Consider the following 19,727-nt stretch of genomic DNA (forward strand, 5'->3'; position numbering starts at 1 on the left):
ACCTATAGAAGCCCCCATAACGTCCTATCATCTAACTCGGGAAATACCTCTACCAAACACCAACGCTTCATTAAACCACCTCTTCCTATGTAGAATGGCAAGTGGACACATGTCATTGCCTGGCAACGCCTTATGAAGTATGGGTATCATATCCACCAGAAAGCATCTGGCATAAATGAAGCTCAATGCCGAATAACACCATTCCTCCTTCCTAGAGTCTGACAAAAGGCATATGAGACCCTTCAAAGCTTAATCACTCCTAAAAGGACAAAATAGAGAGGCACATTGAATAAGGGTTCATGAAATCATGGGCCGATCAGAACTTGGGACACCCTACCCTGTACACCACCATTCCTCCCACCAAAAAAAGCCATGCCCCTACCGTCCAGTGCTCATGCCTTCCGAAACTCCTATCACAGGTCTTTAAATATGGAGTCTATTTCCGCTGCGGGAACCCAGCCCACTTTAAATGAATCTATAGAAACATCTTTAAATGCTTCCATTGTTTGAGGTTTGGACTTGCACTGGTCATGCATGGAGCCTCCTAAACAAACCCCCCACTAACAGCCAAACTCCCTGTACCCTCCCAAGTAAAATACTAAGAAGTCTTTCCTTCCCCCACTTTCTCCTCCATCAGACTCTACTCCACCTTCATGCCCCATCCCAACTTCTCAAATAGCTGCTGGAACCATGGAACCAGAACTCGCGATTACCCACCAATGCAAGGCTTGTTTGCCTCTCATTTTAGAAATGGCAGAAATCTCAGCCTATTTGGACTGCGTTGCTCTTGTTGAACCTTCGATTGTCCCATTAAAGTTGATGACATTGCAGTGACCTTAGTCTACACTGCCAAGGTCACAAGCTCTTGGACAACCAAGGTCACAAGCTCTTGGACCTTAGTCTACCTTTTCATTTTCTGCCCCTCTAACGAGGTGGTCAAATCACTTATGGCGATGGGGCATATTCAAGGAGAAGGCTTCATGCTCATCGCCAATCACTGGGATCAATATAAGGGAGCTATCCACTATAAACTCAAATTTCAGGTTTGTGCCAACCTTATCGACTTACCTCTAATATGTTGGAATTCAGAGGATGAGGCCAGACATCCAGTTTAGACATCCAGTTTTGGCACAAGCTTAGACATCCAATTTTATTGCGAAGATCTTGTAGCTATACTAGAAATAGTCAAAGTCATAGTTGGTCCTTTCACTCACACTATGAAGGTTGTGGTGAATTATTCTAGATTAGAGGTGTCACCATTCGACGACTCCTCCATTCAAGGTGACAACCACGGAGACATAGGCGATAGTGAAGGAGAGTTTTGGTTTGGCTTAACAAGCCAAAATCACTCCACCGGCAATTGGAGACATCATCTTCCCCACTTCGATAGCACCTCACTGGACCGAGGCAACCCTAGCAGCCACAATTGCTGATGGTAACGTGTTAACCCCCTAATGGATTTTGATGAATACAAAACACTAGAGTATAATTCCATTTATCTTAACAATTTAATTGAGAAATTCATATGTTTTATTAAGAATATTGTTAAGAAATGTCTAGGCAAGTTCCCATAATTTTTATGAATTTATTGAAGAATTTTTTGAGATGAAAGAAAAAGTTCAGGGACAGCCGAGACGTCTCCTGATAGTCTCAGAGACGTCTCTGGCACAAACAGGAAGAACTGGCACACTTGGAGACGTCCCCGGCACCTGCCGAGTCGTCCCCACGATAGCGGAGTCGACTCTCTCAGTAGCGGAGTCGACTCTCTCAGTGGCGGCAGAAAAGCAGTTTTCAAGAGATATGCGCGAGACGTCCCCACCGCAAGCAGAGTCGTCCCCACAAGTAAAAAGGAGACTTCCCGAGTCGTCCCCAAGATAGCGGAGACGGCTCTCTCAGGGTTTTCCAGAGAATGATTTTTTCGGTGATAAGGCAGCGGAGACGTCCCCTGAAAGAGCGGAGTCGGCTCTCTCAGGGAATTCCAGAGGACATGTTTTTCGGAGATAAAGAAGCAGAGTCGACCCCGAGACAGCGGAGTCGTCCCCATTCAAAAAGTGCAAACAAGCAGAGTCGTCCCCGTAAAGTGCCGAGTCGACCCCAGACAACGTAAAAAGTAAAATCTTGTAGCCGAGACGTCTCTCGTTGAAGCGGAGACGTCCCCGGAACGCCTGGGACGCGACTGACAACTTTTACAGGTTTGGTTTGAATTTCAAATCTCTTTTACTTTATCTCTAACGGCTATATTTGCTTTTTGGGCTATAAAAGGGAGCTCTTAAGTGCTTCAAAACAACTTTTCACCAACCCAAAAGCTAGATCATTTAAGAGAGAAGCAAGAGAGAGAAGTTCAAGGGAGTGAGTGCATTCAAGTGAAGAAATCAAGTGCTTTCAAGCTTCCCAAGTGATTTCAAGCTCAACCACTCTCTTCCACTCGTGCATTCAAAGCTCACACTCAAATCTACGCGATCCACATCGGAAGAATCACCATTTCCCACGCTTCCAACGGCAAAAGGACTCTTCCGGGTTCTATTGTTCATCATTGCCATATTTGCTTTTCTAGAGCTTTTCTTTTCTGTGTAAACTCTTTCATTGTGGTGCTTGTTCCAGTCAAGGGACTTGGAACAAGGGAAAGGCGTCCCAAGCCTAAGTGAAATTGGGGGTGTTAGGGTTTGTTGTGAGCCCGGTGTAAAACAACGAGTTAGGTAGTGAACTCGCAAAACTACCGTACTGTAATCTTGGATTATAGTGAAAATTTCCAAAGATGATTTGGGGAGTGGATGTAGGAGCAGTGGAAGCTCCGAACCACTATAAAACCTTGTGTTTGCGATTGACCTTTCTCATTCCTCCTTCTTTACTTTAGTGCATATATTTGTGTGTTTTATTTTTAATTAGGCGAAAAGTTTTAAAACACCCAATTCACCCCCCTCTTGGGTGACCATCTCTGGGCAACAAGTGGTATCAGAGCAGGTGCTCTGTGTATTTCTTGAAAGACCTAACCGTCTTAGCCAAAGATCTAGATGGCAACACCCTTTAACAATGTTCCTGCCGAGGGGCAAGCAACCAATAGACCTCCACTCTTCAATGGGACAAATTATACCTATTGGAAGACTAGAATGAGAATCTTCATTCAAGCACAAGATTATGCCTTGTGGAGGGTTATAGTCAAGGGACCACAAGAACCATCACACGTGGTCAATGGCATTCGAGTTCCCAAACCTGAGGAGGATTGGGATGAGAATGATGATAGGATGGCTCAACTCAATTCTAGAGCCATGAACTCATTATTTTGTTCTTTAGATGTAAATGAGTTTAATAGAGTCTCCACATGTACTTCCGCTAAGGAAATATGGGATAGGCTTGAAGTTACCCACGAGGGTACAAATCAAGTTAAAGAGTCCAAAGTGAACATTCTAGTTCACAAATATGAATTGTTTAAGATGGAACCTAATGAAACCATCATATGCATGTTTACACGTTTTACTGATATTATTAATGGTCTAAAGAGCTTGGGTAAATCTTATACTAACCCGGAACTTGTGAGTAAAATTCTCAGGTCTTTGCCAAAAGCATGGGAAGCAAAGGTCACGGCGATCGTAGAAGCCAAGGACCTCAACACCTTGGGGCTAGAACAACTTTTGGGCTCATTGATGACGCATGAGCTCACTATGAAGCAACATGAGGATGACTTGCCAAAGAAGAAAACGATTGCACTCAAGGCTACCTCGAGTATGTGTGAAGAGGAAAGTAGTGAGAGTGAGGAAGAAAGTGAGGACGAGGACTTGGGTTTGATAGTTAGGAAGTTTAAAAAATTCATGAGGAAAAAGAAACCCTTTCCAAGGAAAAAGTTTGGAGGGAGAAATGATTGGGAAAAAGAAAAAGAAAAAGAAAGAGACCCAATCATATGCTATGATTGCAAGAGACCGGGACACATTCGTTCCGAATGCCCTCAACAAAAGAAGTATTTTGGAAAGAAGAAGAAGAAGGCATTGAAGGCAACATGGGATGATAGTGACACATTATCCTCCGAGGAAGAGAAGGAAGAGACCGCCAATCTATGCTTCATGGCGTTCGAAGACGACGAGGTATGTCAAAACCCAACCATAAATTTTACTTTAGAAGAATTATATGAAGCTTTTCAAGAACTTATGGGTGATTGTAGTATGTTAGGAGCAAAGAATAAAGAATTAAAAGCCTCCAATCAAAAACTAAAGGAAAATATTGAAAACCTATTAATTGAAAAGGAGAGCGTTAAAAATATTAACACTACTAACCTAGAAATCAAAAATTCAAAACTAAGCATTGAAAATGAAAAGGCAAAAACACTAATTAAGGAATTAAATCCAAAAGTAAAATCCCTACTCGATAATAATACCTCACTTGCACAAACTGTTGAATCTCTTAAAAAAGATATGGAAGAACTAGTTAAAGAAAATTTGAATCTTGAGAATGAGGTACATAAGTACAAACCAATTGTTGAAAAATTCACACAAAGCTCTGAAAAATTAAATCTTATTCTTTCAAATCAAAGAGCTGTTTTCAATAAAGCCGGATTAGGATATAAAACTAATAAGCAACAAAAGTATCTAAAGAATTTCTTTGTAAAAGCAAAAGACGTAAAAACTGAAAAACCAACATGCTTTCTTTGTGGAAAGAAAGGACATAAAGCCTACTCTTGCATTCAAAGAAAAATCCAAACTAACAAGAGTACATTTGTAAAAGCTAAAAACATAACTAAAGTATGGGTGCCTAAGGGAACCAACTACACTAACCACGAAGGACCCAAGAAAACTTGGGTACCTAAGAGCTTCACATGATCATTTTGCAGGTATGCCTTGCAGCCGGAAATAAAAAGAGAATGTGGTATCTTGATAGTGGTTGCTCAAGGCATATGACCGGTGACAAGAGTCTCTTCGTCACCTTGGAATCAAAAGAAGGAGGAGTAGTCACATTTGGAGACAATGCTAAAGGCCGAATTATTGGTGTTGGTAAAATCTCCATATCACCCTCCTCATTTATTGATAATGTATTGTTAGTTAATGGACTAAAACATAATTTGTTAAGTATAAGTCAATTTTGTGACAAGGGCTTTAAAGTATCATTTGAATCATCACTATGCATAATTAGTAGTCCATTTGACAATGAGATCATACTCACAGGACATAGGCATGGAAATGTTTACATGGTAGATCTTGATGATCTCACCATGAAGGATGGCCAATGTCTTGTAGCCATGAATCCCAAAGTCAATGAGACTAGTTGGTTATGGCATCGTAGGTTAGGGCATGCTAGCATGGACTTAATCTCCAAATTAATTACAAAAGATCTAGTCAAAGGACTACTAAAAATAGACTTTGAGAAGAATAAAATTTGCGCTGCATGTCAATTAGGGAAACAAACAAGAAGTTCCTTCAAGTCTAAGAACGTAGTCTCAACAACAAAACCTTTAGAACTAATTCACATGGATTTGTTTGGACCCACTAGAACTGCTAGTCTAGGGGGTAAGAAATTTGGTCTTGTAATTGTTGATGATTTTTCACGTTTTACATGGGTTTCATTTCTTGCACACAAAGATGAGTCCTTTTCCGCTTTTATCAAGTTTTATAATAGGGTTTCGAATGAACTCAATCTTAAACTAAAAGCAATTAGGAGTGATCATGGTACCGAGTTTGAAAATCAGCACTTTGAAAAGTTTTGTGACGAAAATGGTATCAATCACAATTTCTCGGCACCTAGGACACCCCAACAAAATGGGGTGGTAGAAAGGAAGAATCGCACACTAGCAGATATGGCTCGTACCATGTTGTGCGAATCGGATCTACCAAAGTATTTTTGGGCTGAAGCAATAAATACCTCATGTTATATCTTAAATCGTGCTTTAGTTAGATCCATCTTAAAGAAAACACCTTATGAGTTGATAAAAAGTAAGAAACCAAATATAAGTTATTTTCATGTTTTCGGTTGTCGATGCTTTATTTTGAACAATGGAAAGGACAATCTAAGTAAATTTAGTGCTAAATCAGATAAGGGGATCTTCTTAGGTTATTCCTCATCTAGTAGAGCATACAGGGTCTTCAACAAGAGAACTCTCGTTGTTGAAGAATCCATTCATGTTGTTTTTGATGAAACTAATGGAGATTCTTCTAGAAAAGAAGAAGATGGTGATGTAGGTATACTTGAAGACCAAATGAAAGAACTCTCCACTCAAGACAAACAACATGAGGATGAGATCAAAGAAGATACAAATCAGCGAGATGAAGAAGATCAACCTCCATCAAGAAATCAAGATCTTCCTAAAGAATGGAGGTATGCACATGGTCATCCAAAGGATCTAATCCTTGGTGATCCTTCACAAGGTATAAGAACTAGATCCTCTTTAAGAAACACTAGTAATTATCTTGCTTTCGTTTCACAAATAGAGCCTAAATCACTAGAAGAAGCTGAAAAAGATGATAATTGGATGAATGCTATGCAAGAGGAATTAAACCAATTCGAAAGAAATGAAGTTTGGACTCTAATGAAAAGACCTCCTAATATTTCAATTATAGGCACCAAGTGGGTGTATAGAAATAAACTAGATGAAGATGGAATAGTAATAAGAAACAAAGCTAGGCTAGTGGCCAAAGGATATAATCAGGAGGAAGGAATAGATTTTGATGAAACTTTTGCTCCTGTTGCTAGGTTAGAGGCTATTAGACTACTTTTAGCATATGCATGCTTCATGGATTTTAAACTCTATCAAATGGATGTAAAAAGTGCATTTTTAAACGGTTATATAATGGAGGAAGTTTATGTAGGACAACCTCCAGGTTTTGAAAATCACTTACATCCAGATTATGTGTATAAATTGCATAAAGCATTGTATGGCCTTAAGCAAGCCCCTAGGGCATGGTATGAAAGATTAAGTAATTTCCTAATTGAAAACAAATTTAAGAGAGGAAATGTAGACAAAACTCTCTTTATTAAAAGAAAAGGAAATGACTTATTGCTTGTACAAATTTATGTGGATGATATAATTTTTGGTGCTACTAATGATAGTCTTTGTCAAGAGTTTGCCAAGCTTATGCAGGGAGAATTTGAAATGAGCATGATGGGTGAGCTCAACTTCTTCCTTGGGCTACAAATAAAACAATCAGAGGATGGCATCTTCATCAGTCAGTCCAAATACATCAAGGAAATGTTGGAAAAATTCAAGATGAAGGATGCAAAGGAAATCAGCACACCCATGGGCTCAAGTTGCAAGCTTGACAAAGATGAAAAAGGTAAAAGTATAGACTGCAAATTGTACAGAGGTATGATAGGCTCTCTACTTTACCTTACTGCTAGTAGACCAGATATATTATTCAGTGTTTGTATGTGTGCTAGATATCAAGCATGTCCTAAGGAATCACACTTGCAAGCTGTTAAGAGAATTTTTAGATATCTAGTAGGGACATCTAATGTAGGCTTATGGTATTCTAAACAATCTGACATAAATTTAATTGCTTATTCCGATGCTGATTTTGCCGGGTGCAAACTCGACAGAAAAAGCACAAGTGGCACATGTCAATTCTTGGGTGCCAATTTGGTTTCTTGGTTTAGCAAGAAATAAAATTCAGTTGTCTTGTCCACAGCTGAGGCTGAGTACATTGCAGCTGGAAGCTGTTGTGCCCAAGTTCTTTGGATTAAGCAACAACTTGAAGATTTCGGTATCAAAATGGATAATATACCAATTAAATGTGATAATACAAGTGCAATTAATTTAACAAAAAATCCTGTCCAACACTCTAAGTCAAAGCATATAGAGATTAGGCATCACTTTATTAGGGATCATGTGCTGAAAAATGATGTGATGATTGAATATGTATGTACTGAAAATCAATTGGCTGATATCTTTACAAAGCCCATTTGTAAAGATAGATTCAATTTCTTGAGGAATGCTTTAAGCTTGTATGATCCTAGCAAATGAATTGAATTTGTATTGCATTGCTTTGCTACTCAAACTAGTAATCCATCTCAAGGTCAATATAAGTGAAAGCATGAATCCATCTAAGCTAAATGACGAACTGTTTGACTTTCCGGAGGATGGTTACCCTCCCTTGGACTCTTCATAGAGATATTTTCAGAGCCTATATCATAGGTATTCGAAATTTGGTCAAACATTCCTCATTTCAATATTAATAATTCAAAAATCATAACCAAATTATTATAGGGTGTATTATTAATGGGGAGGATCACAAACAAATTCACTCTGTGTTTATCAAAAGAAATCATGTTGTTTAGGGCGATTAAATAAAAATTTGAGAAAAGATAAAATTCAGTCTGAAATTTTTCAGTGCCGGAGACGTCTCTGGCAAGTCGCAGAGACGTCCCCCCAGGCGAGACGTCTCGCCTTAGTCGCGGAGATGTCTCGGGGACCGAACTAGGGTTTTTAAAATAAGTGAAACAGCTCGAGCCGACCCGAGCTATCTTCTCTCATCCCCGACCAAAAACGAAAACCCTAGCCTCCATTTGTTCTCCATCACAAACCCTAGCCTCCTTCTCCACTTTTTCTTAGGATTTCCAATCATGGCACCCAAAAGAGCTAGGACAACCCGTGGAAGGCGACCTAGGGCAGCGGCCGACGATGAGGAACGGAGGGAAGAACATTCCCCGCCGTCTCCTCCGGTTGCTCCGCCAACCACGACTATTTCCTGTGCAAATCGCACAGTCACGACCGGAAGGTACATAGATTTCTCATTTTTAGATCATGAGGGGTTCTCTATTGGAGAGAGACTCCGAGCCCAAGGGTGGGAGCACCTTTGTACCCTAAATACCTCGACCTACCCCGGCCTAGTTAGAGAACTTTTTAGCAATATGGCCTTAGGGGACCAAGGGTACACTGCATATGTCCGGGGGACATTAGTAGAAGTCAATGAAGATGTCCTATCCACTGTCTTACAAATCCCTAAGGACGGTGAGGCTCCAACCTCACATTCCCAAAGGGAATCAGCCCTAAATCTACTTTTAGGAAGAGAGGATTGCGGCCCTCTTGATGTTGTCAATTCCCAGGACCTAAATGCAGAGATGAGACTTCTTTTAAGTATTGTCAACCGGGTTCTATTTTCCAAAACCGGTCGCTTCAATTTTGTTTCGGAGCGAGATTTAGTTATAATGCACCATATCCTACTAGGGATACCCCTAAACCTCCCTAGACTTATGCTAAACTACATTGCCCTATGTCATAGGTATTCTAGGTTTAGTTTACCCTACGGCATGATCTTTACCTTAGTTTTCAAACACTTCAAAGTTTCCATTCCAACAAATGAACCTGCAAAGCCCTTGAGAAACACCGACTATTATAATGAGGGCACAATGAGAAGAATGGAATTTCATAAGATTGATGGGTCGTGGGTGAAGGTACCAAAGAGAAAAGCCCAAATCCTAGAGCCCGAGAACCCACATCATGAGTCTGACCATCACTCTCCTCCACCTAGCCACTTGGATATCCCTGATATACCCTCCAGCTCAGCTGGACCTTCCACATCCATGCCACCACCTCCTCCAGTTAGCGGGCCCTCCTTTCTTTCAGAAGATCAGATGCGCACCCTAGCATCTGCCATTTGCCAACAAATGAGGGAGGAGATGAGATCCATGATCTCTACAGAGTTGGCCCCCTTCAGAGCTTCACATGAAGTGCTTCTACAAGAGCTGAAGGACATTAGAAGTCAAATTGAAGCCACAACACATGAAATAATTGGTGTGGATGCCTCCCAAAAATTCAGATCAATAGAGCTCAAGGACAGCTTGAAGACCATTTCCAAGAGCCTCAAAGAGTTGACAAGCCCAGGAGGCAATGTGGGCACTTTAGTTGCCCAACTTAGAGGGAGGATTGAAATGGCAACTGAAGAATTTGAAGCACTTGTGGCAGCCTTCCACAAGTCACAGGGAGATCAATTTAAGACCCTAATGGATTCAATCAATGCTTTTATAGATGCAGCTTGTAGGATTTATGAGCAACGTCGCCGATAAGGGACGCTTTGTAAACATCTAGGAATCTTCTTTTTGTAAACCCTAGGCTATTTTGAAACACTTTTTGTATTAGAAATCAATACTTGTAATGATTTCTTCTTTTGACTATGTACTGACTTCAAAGGTTTACAATGACATATGAATGACATACAATCTCTTTTGAAACCCTGTGTACATTTCTAACTCTGTGTATGTGATTGTGTATGTGAGTTTGTGATGTGCCATAAAAATCTTATCACATACCTTGAGTGTTCAAATTTGATACAAAGAAACAATGCATATAAAACAGAGGGAGCACATCTTGTGATAACTATACTAAACAAAAAGATGAGTCTGAAATGAATTCCAAAACAAAGGGGGAGTGATATGAATGACTGAATTCATTAATAGAAATGACTTGGACAGGGGGAGCACAACTTGAATATTCTTGAGTCGTTCATGGAAATATGCTGAATCTTACTAGGAAGTATGCTTTAAGCACCTACAGATAATTTGTCCCCTTCATTGTTGATGACAAGAAGGGGGAGTAGAACCATAGAACCAATATGGATAAGGGGAGTAGAACCAATATGGATACATTGGAATGCAAAATACAAAATTCATGCTTAAAAGTTGAATTAGAAGAGATAAAATTGAAGAATATTGGCTTTAAGATAATTGCCCTTCTGGAAAAGAAAGGGGGAGTCAAAAAGAACTTAGCTTTCAATTATCTTTATACCTGTACATCTGAGCAAATACTGTGTATATGTTTAAGTTTCGAATTTTGCATATACTCAGTGTTTTGTCATCATCAAAAAGGGGGAGATTGTTGACCCCCTAATGGATTTTGATGAATACAAAACACTAGAGTATAATTCCATTTATCTTAACAATTTAATTGAGAAATTCATGTGTTTTATTAAGAATATTGTTAAGAAATGTCTAGGCAAGTTCCCATAATTTGTATGAATTTATTGAAGAATTTTTTGAGATGAAAGAAAAAGTTCAGGGACAGCCGAGACGTCTCCTGATAGTCTCAGAGACGTCTCTGGCACAAACAGGAAGAACTGGCACACTTGGAGACGTCCCCGGCACCTGCCGAGTCGTCCCCACGATAGCGGAGTCGACTCTCTCAGTAGCGGAGTCGACTCTCTCAGTGGCGGCAGAAAGGCAGTTTTCAAGAGATATGCGCGAGACGTCCCCACCGCAAGCAGAGTCGTCCCCACAAGTAAAAAGGAGACTTTCCGAGTCGTCCCCAAGATAGCGGAGACGGCTCTCTCAGGGTTTTTCAGAGAATGATTTTTTCGGTGATAAGGCAGCGGAGACGTCCCCTGAAAGAGCGGAGTCGGCTCTCTCAGGAAATTCCAGAGGACATGTTTTTCGGAGATAAAGAAGCGGAGTCGACCCCGAGACAGCGGAGTCGTCCCCATTCAAAAAGTGCAAACAAGCAGAGTCGTCCCCGTAAAGTGCCGAGTCGACCCCAGACAACGTAAAAAGTAAAATCTTGTAGCCGAGACGTCTCTCGTTGAAGCGGAGACGTCCCCGGAACGCCTGGGACGCGACTGACAACTTTTACAGGTTTGGTTTGAATTTCAAATCTCTTTTACTTTATCTCTAACGGCTATATTTGCTTTTTGGGCTATAAAAGGGAGCTCTTAAGTGCTTCAAAACAACTTTTCACCAACCCAAAAGCTAGATCATTTAAGAGAGAAGCAAGAGAGAGAAGTTCAAGGGAGTGAGTGCATTCAAGTGAAGAAATCAAGTGCTTTCAAGCTTCCCAAGTGATTTCAAGCTCAACCACTCTCTTCCACTCGTGCATTCAAAGCTCACACTCAAATCTACGCGATCCACATCGGAAGAATCACCATTTCCCACGCTTCCAACGGCAAAAGGACTCTTCCGGGTTCTATTGTTCATCATTGCCATATTTGCTTTTCTAGAGCTTTTCTTTTCTGTGTAAACTCTTTCATTGTGGTGCTTGTTCCAGTCAAGGGACTTGGAACAAGGGAAAGGCGTCCCAAGCCTAAGTGAAATTGGGGGTGTTAGGGTTTGTTGTGAGCCCGGTGTAAAACAACGAGTTAGGTAGTGAACTCGCAAAACTACCGTACTGTAATCTTGGATTATAGTGGAAATTCCCAAAGGTGATTTGGGGAGTGGATGTAGGAGCAGTGGAAGCTCCGAACCACTATAAAATCTTGTGTTTGCGATTGACCTTTCTCATTCCTCCTTCTTTACTTTAGTGCATATATTTGTGTGTTTTATTTTTAATTAGGCGAAAAGTTTTAAAACACCCAATTTACCCCCCTCTTGGGTGACCATCTCTGGGCAACATAACGCAACTTAGACACTCTCTCCGACTACTTATGCCACCCTATCTTGCCCTAGGTTTTGAGGCTTTCCCCTCAATCTTGTCTGCATAATGAGTAGCTTCACCCACTTTACTCTCGACCCTATGCTTCTTCCATATTAATAGGCCATTTCCAAGCTGTTACACACCCAATGCCCACCTCAATTTTTCAAATTTAAATTCAAAACCCCTAGCCATCTGCTCTAACAACTGCCTCATAGTAGGCAATAAGAACATCACATCTGGGTTACCAACTAACCCATTGCCTATCAAAAACTTCTCAGAAACACCCTACTTAACCTACCCTACACACTTGGATGACAACCCTAAAAACTCCTCCCCACAGAAACAACTAGAACCTATATCGGTCTCCAAAGTCTTCTCCTACCTAATGGATGCTTTAATCAACCCCACCAACAGCAATACCTCTAGCATAGCTCCTAGTCCAACAAGCACCAAGAGAAGCCCTAGGCTAAGGAACAAAACACACAAAGCCCTAGGGATCCAGAACACCAACCGAAATAGGAAGATGTCCTTTTTCATTAATTCCCTAACTACCAGCGATATCATCAAGCTAGGTAAAAAGTATGGTGTCAGCATATCTTCTAAAGGTGCTGTGCTCAAACTCCAAAAGCTTGAACTTCTTCCATGCAAGGGGACTAGTTGCCTAATGGTCTCCCAGAATGTTGCTTATACGACTGAAGATGGTTGCTAGGTCTCGAATTGTACCTTGCTCTTTCCTTACAGTTCAACCTTTTGTTCCCATGTTGGTCACTTGCTATTTGCGAGCAGGGCCGGCCCGAGCCTTAGGCGACCGAGGCGGTCGCCTAAGGCCCCGGGCCAACGGAAGGCCCCCGGAAGGCGAAGAGAGAGAGAGAGAGAGAGAGAGAGAGAGAGAGAGAGAGAGGGGGGGGAGGGAGGGAGGGAGGGACCGTGACCAAAAGGAAGCAAAGGCCCCATATAAAACAGGATGAGCTGGCTACGAGTCTTCCCCCTTGATGGAAGGGAGGTGGAGAGTTTCTTGGCCTGCAGAGGGGAAATTTAGGAAGTGGGGGACGGTAGTTTTGTTTTGGATGGAGAGAGAGAGAGAGAGGAGGGATTTGGTTGGCTTGATACATGCCTGAAGCCACTCTTACCTTTCATCCCTTCTCTTGTTTGGTTTTGGTCTTGGTTTTCCTTCCCTCACATTACTCCTGATCCAGCTGGGCCATCAGGAAGAAAGGGGGATTGGAAATGGACTTCTTGGAGGGTGGAGATTCTTTTAATTTTCTCCTCTCGGTTTCTTCTCCCCTCTTGGGTGGTAGAGAGAGAAGGAGGGAGGGGGTTGAATGGCTGCTGTGCTGTGATGTTGCAGTTGCTGCTTGGGTACTCACTTGAAGGGGAGATGGAGGGATGGGACTTTTATTAATTAGATGGAGTCAATTTCCCATAATGCCCCTACTTTCTCTTATAGAGAAGCTCCTGGACAAATTCTTTTCTTTACCTTCACCATGAAGTGCCATGGGATGACCTTTTCCTATTCCGCTCTTGCTTAACATGATAAACAATATTGCCAAGCATTATCATCTCAGTTATTTAATCAGTTTTATGGCCCTTCTTTTAGGATAATTACTTTTCTGCATTTCCATTCAAAAATAATATTAAATTAAAAAGATTTCTTGCCTATCTTTGTTAGATTCATGTATCTTTGTTGAAATAGTGTACTTGATAGCTATCCATTTTCATATCATTTTTTTTAATATTTTATATTTATTAAAAAAATTTATTATTAAAAAAAAAGGCCTCATTCATTGGATTCGCCTTAGGCCCCCAAATGTATTGGGCCGCCCCTGTTTGCGAGTGAGCAAATCCAATCCCCGCTGGACAATACCACCCTTTTGTCGTGTACTAAACATCCAACTATTTGGAGTAGCTAATAAAAGAGACCATATCACGCAACCTCATTTTGGATACTCTAGATACACAGTAAAACACTCAAAACAGTTGGAAAAGTATCTCGACACAAATGACAATACTCTTCTTGAATGTGAGGTGAATAGGACTCGCCAAGAAGCGTAGGCTGATTAAAAGCACATCAAAGATTCCAGGTGCTGGATTGTTAGCATGCGGAAAACAAAACTCGACCATATCAATCCCAAACTAACTAAATATACTTGCAGTATATCTTTTGACAAATGGCATGTTAAAGAAGCCTCAGGCTCCTCAGGAGGCCATCTAACATGTTGGGATTCATCCATGGTTGTAGGCACTCGGTCCACAGCAAAGAGTTTTCCATTAGTACCTAGTTCTCCTTTTTAGGAGATGACGGTCAATGGTTAGTTACTAATCTTTACAGCCTATATATATGACTATCAAAGCCGCTAACTTTTCTTCGTCGAACTTAAACACATTAGATCACTTCATCCTGGTCCTTGGATCATTGTTGGGGACTTCAACATCACATGTTTTACCTCCGAAAGACAGGGTGAAAAGAATAGCAATGTGGCTTCTTGGGAGTTCAACAAATTTATCGATGACCTTGATCTTGTTGAGATCAATGTGGCAAACAGGAAGTACACTTGGACCAACTTCAAGGAAGAAGCAAGCCTTGTGAAACTTGATAAAAGTTGTTTGTTGACCCTCTAATGGATTTTGATGAATACAAAACACTAGAGCATAATTCCCTTTATCTTAACAAGTTATTTGAGGATTTTAGTTGGTTAATTAAGAATATTGTTAAGAAATGTCTAGGCAAGTTCCCATGATTTTTAAGAACTTATTGAAGAATTTTTGAGATGAAAGAAAAAGTTCAGGGACAGCCGAGACGTCTCCGGGTTGTCTCCGAGATGTCTCTGGCACAAACAGGAAGAACTGGCACGTCTGGAGACGTCCCCGTAAAGTGCGGAGACGTCCCCGGAGCGCGGAGACGTCCCCTGAAAAAGCGGAGTCGACTCTCTCAGAGAATTCCAGAAGACTTATTTTTCGGAGATATAACGGCGGAGTCGTCCCCAAAGCAGCGGAGTCGTCCCCATGCAAAAAGCACAAACAAGCGGAGACGTCCCCGTAAAGCGCGGAGACGTCCCCGGAGCGCGGAGTCGTCCCCGAAGCAGCGGAGTCGTCCCCATGCAAAAAGCGCAAACAAGCGGAGACGTCCCCGTAAAGCGCAGAGACGTCCCCGGAGCGCCTGGGACGCGACTGACAACTTTTTCAGGTAGATTTGAATTTCAAACGGTCATATCTTTGTGTCTAACGGCTATATTTGCTTTTTGGGTTATAAAAGGGACCTCTTAAGTGATTCTCAACAACTTCTCACCAACCCAACACAAGATCATTCAAGAGAGAAGAAAGAAGAAGAGGTTCAAGGGAGTTAGAGCTTTCAAGAGGAGAAATCAAGTGCATTCAAGCTTTCCCATCTGATTTCGAGCTCATCTACTCACTCCCACTTGGCAATCAAAGCTCGCATTCAAGCCAACGTGATCCACATCAGAAGAACCACCATCATCCACGCTTCCAACGGCAAAAAGGGTTCTTCCGATTTTATTGTTTCTCATTGTTATATTTGCTTCTTAAGAGCTTTCAAATCTTTTGTAAAACGTTTGAATATTGAGCTTGTTTCAGTCAAGGGACTTGGAACAAGGGATAGGCGTCCCAAGCCTAAGTTAAATTGGGGGTTTTAGGGTTCGTTGTTAGCCCGGGGTAAAACAACGAGTTGGGTAGTTCACTCGAAAAACTACCGGATTGTAGGGTTTGTTGTGAGCCCGGTGTAAAACAACGAGTTGGGTAGTGCACTCGCAAAACTACCGGACTGTAATCTGGAGGATTATAGTGAAATTCCCAAGAGGTCTTGGGGAGTGGATGTAGGTGCTGGGGTGCACCGAACCACTATATGTTTGTTGTGTTTGTGATGCTTTTTGTCATTGTCTAACTTGCTCACCTACTTACTTAGATAAATTGCTTGCTTAACTCTTATCCGTGCATCCTTTAGTTGCAAGCATATTTAATTTACTTAATCAAGTCTCATTCAATAAATCAAACTGTTGCTAAGTTTAAATTCCACTGTGCATCTATACAACTTAGCATAATTAATTGAAAAGTTTTAGAAGTAGTACAAAAGTTTTAAAAGACCCAATTCACCCCCCCTCTTGGGTTGTATCTACTGGGCAACAAGTGGTATCAGAGCAGGTGCTCAAATATTATTTGTAGTCTTAACCGACTAGAGCCAAAGATCATGACAACTCAAATAGATAGTTTTCTAGGAGAAGGACAATCAATTGATACACCTCCACTATTTAATGGCATAAACTATACACATTGGAAAATACGCATGCGCATCTTTATTCAATCACAAAACTATTATTTATGAAAAATCATAATAAATGATCTTCACACACTCTCTCAAACGTTTAATGAAAAGGACTTAGCACAATTGAATGCTGATGCAATGAACATATTATATTGTGCATTAGATAGGAATGAGTTTAATTGCATATCTTCTTGCATGACTGCTAAAGAAATATGGAATATGCTTGAAGACAAATATGAATGCACTAACAAATCTGAAACATCATATGTAGAAGGAGAGCAGTATCATATTGAAAATCCATGCTTGGTGGCACAAGAGGTACATGCTGAAATTGAAAGCAATTTTACATTCGATGAACTCCATGATGCCTTTTCTGATTTGTATTTAGAATATAAGAAACTTATCTGTAAGAACAAGAACTTGAAGAATGAAAATCAAATTCTAATAAATGAAAAACTGAAACTAACTAGTAAAATTGAAATCTTAGTTAAAGAAAATCAAGAACTAAATCAAAGGGATCAACTTCTCACTGAAAGTCAAGATAAACTTAAGAAAAACAATGAATTACTTTCAGAAGATAACAGAAGATTAACTAAAGAAGTTGACAAATTAAAACCTATTGTTGAACGATTTACCTTCAGCTCTGAAAAATTGAACCTAATGATAAATAATCAAAGAGCTGAATTTGATAAAGTTGGATTAGGATATCAACCTTGGTACACCCAAAAATCTTTTAAGAATATGTTGGTTAAAACAGTCTTTAATTATTCTAAAACAGATTCTTATAATACTGATAAACAAAAGCTAAGTAAAATCTCTTCTATTGTTCCTAAATCTATACATTACAAATTTGATGAACCTAAAAGGCAAAAACAGAAAACTGAAGGTTTATCTACTACTTATGTTAGATCTATGTTTGTTAAACTCAACAAGAGGATACAGAAATACATCCCTTGTAATCCTAAAATCTTTAAATTTATGGACAAAATAGCTATTAAGAAAATATGGGTTCCAAAAGGAACAATTATAGCTAACCTACAAGGACTCAAAAGAGCTTGGGTTCCTAAGTTGAAAATATGATTATTTTTCAGCAAGCATGTCTAGCTATCCAAGGTTCTAATGAAAGATGTTATCTAAACAATGGGTGCTCTAGACATGTGTTAAAGGATTGAATTTAAAATGTAATTAAGAAGAATGAGTTAAATGAAAGAAATAATGATATAAGTTATTATTGCATCCTCTCATATTGAAATTACTTTAGTATTCGATTAAAATATGAATTGCATGTATTGATCAATTTTGTGATATAGAAAATACTTTTGGAAATATAATCAAATCTCTTCATTTTATAGTATACTTTACTCACTATTGGATAAGTTGCTAAATGATTAATCAATTTATTAAGAATAACTCTATGAATTCTCTATATGCTTGATTGAGAGTTATTATCCATGGCATTATTGTTTATTGATCATAGATATGATAATGTGTACTTGGTATGCTTTTGAATATATGCACTATGAATACCAAGAAACCATCCTTGGCATATAAAATCAACTCATGCTAGTATGTACTTAATCTCAAAAGACCTTGCCATTGGCTTACTTAGATTATCTTCTGAAAGGTCAAAGTTTGCTATGCATGTTAACTAAGGAAACAAACAAGAATCAATTTCTAAATCTAAAGATGTTGTTTCCAACACTAAGTTTTCAAAAGTTTACATTAGCCTTGTTCTTGGCACTCAAATTAAAATATTTTCTGCATTGGCACAAACTCACAAAAAGCGATCAAATGATAAAGGTTTGCAAACTATGAAAGTAAAATCATGGCATAGTTTTGAAAACCAATTTTATGTTAAGTTGTGCACAGAAAATAATATTGAATACAATTGTGTCTGCACCAAGAACACCTTAAGTAAAATAGGGTTAATAGAATTCTTGAAGAAATGAAAAAGACAATTGTGTATGATAGTCATCCTTAAAAGCTATCATCACTGTTTGTCATACATATGATTTCTATTAGATCTATTTTTGATGAAAACTCCTTTTGATCTTCAGAAAAATTGGAAATGAACCATTGCATATCTTTCATATTTTTCAGTCATACACGTTATGCTTGATATGATCTTATGAAAATAATGCCAAATCTGATAAAGATACTTCCATCCTTGGATATCATTCATCAAGCAATGCATATAGAACATTCATGAAAAATTCTAGTTGTAGAAGTATCAATTCATTTTATTCTTTATGAGACTAATGATTTATTATCAAAATACTAAAATCAAATAATATGGTTAATCTTTTACATATGCACTTAATGAAGAAAAATTGATGACTACTAAAAGACTAAATCAAGAAAAGAGGAAATAGATCTTGATAAAGATTCTTGCATGATTAGAAGTAAAGATCATCATTATCATGTGCTTGCTTCATGAGCTTTATATTCTGTCAAATGAATGTGTAGAATTCACTCCTATGTGGTTACTTCATTAAAAAGGAGATCTATGAAAAATAACCACCATATTTAAAAATACACATTACATATATGATAAAGCAATATGTGATTTAGAACAAGCATCAAAAGCATGATATATAAAAGCTTAAGCAACCTTTTTGATAGAAAGTAATAGTGATAAATCTATGCATCAAAAAGATAAATTTGTGATATCTTATTTGCTCAAAGTATGCATTGATGACATCATTTTTGGTTCTACTAATGAAGAGTTATATTGCAAAGTAAGTTTGAAATATGATGAATGAATTAACATCTTCTCTCAAACTCCAAATTAAGACAAACAGGAAAGGGGATCTTCATTGACCAACGTTAGTCCACAAGAAAACTCTTATAGAAGATTGGCATGAAGAAGGTATATCTATGACCCCATCTTGTAGAATTTGAAAAGGATGAGCAAAGTAGATCTATTGTGTTAAAGCTGTATTGAAGCATGATAGAATAATTATTTTATCATACAGCTAGTAGACCAGATTGTATGCTCATTATGTGACCTTGTGCAAGACTTCAATCTAACTTTAATTAATCATATTTTATTGATAACAAATAAATCATAATCTGAATTTTGATAGAAACAAATGTTTAAGATAAATTGATTAAAACATAGTTAACATATCTTATTGA

This window comes from Phoenix dactylifera, chromosome 4, assembly GCF_009389715.1.
Source record: "Phoenix dactylifera cultivar Barhee BC4 chromosome 4, palm_55x_up_171113_PBpolish2nd_filt_p, whole genome shotgun sequence".
Lineage (NCBI taxonomy): Eukaryota > Viridiplantae > Streptophyta > Magnoliopsida > Arecales > Arecaceae > Phoenix > Phoenix dactylifera.